This window comes from Orycteropus afer, unplaced genomic scaffold (genome assembly GCF_000298275.1).
Source record: "Orycteropus afer afer isolate SDZICR_OR568_19922 unplaced genomic scaffold, OryAfe1.0 scaffold00259, whole genome shotgun sequence".
Taxonomy (NCBI): Eukaryota; Metazoa; Chordata; class Mammalia; order Tubulidentata; family Orycteropodidae; genus Orycteropus; species Orycteropus afer.
Window position 1 is genome coordinate 1,333,501 of NW_006921846.1, and position 627 is coordinate 1,334,127.

The following is a 627-nucleotide window of genomic DNA, read 5'->3' on the forward strand; positions in this document are numbered from 1 at the left end:
GCTATTGCATTGTGGTAAACTGTGGTCAATGTCATGAGACAAAGTGTATATGAAGTGCTGTATGGAAAGTGAATTTTCTCTGTAAATCTTCACCCAAACCACACACACACACACAATGGTGCTGATGATGCAGAACACTCAACCCAGAGCAATGCACCTACCTACTCTATGGAGATACATCCCTTGGAGCAATCAGCCATGGGGCACCAGAGGGGCAACAGTCACACAGAGGAAAAGCTGGACAGACAGAAGTACATAACTAAGAAGGGCATGGGGGGATACCTGGGTAGGGAGAGGAGGATAGTGGGTTAGGGTTGGAGATGGTAATTGGGGAGTGAAACCAAATGTACGTGAAATGTTGAATGTAAAACAAGTTGTGCTCTGTATGACCTCGGATAAGAAAAGCAATACTGAAGAAGAAAAACAAAGTTGGAGGTCTCACATTGCTGGATATCAAAACCTACTATACAGCCACAGTAGTCAAATCTGCCTGGTATTGGTTCAATGACAGATACATAGACCAATGGAATAGATTGAGAACCCAGATATAGATCCATCGACCTACAGTCAGCTGATCTTTGACAAAGGCCCAAAATCCATTAAATGGGGAAGAGAATGTTTGTTTAA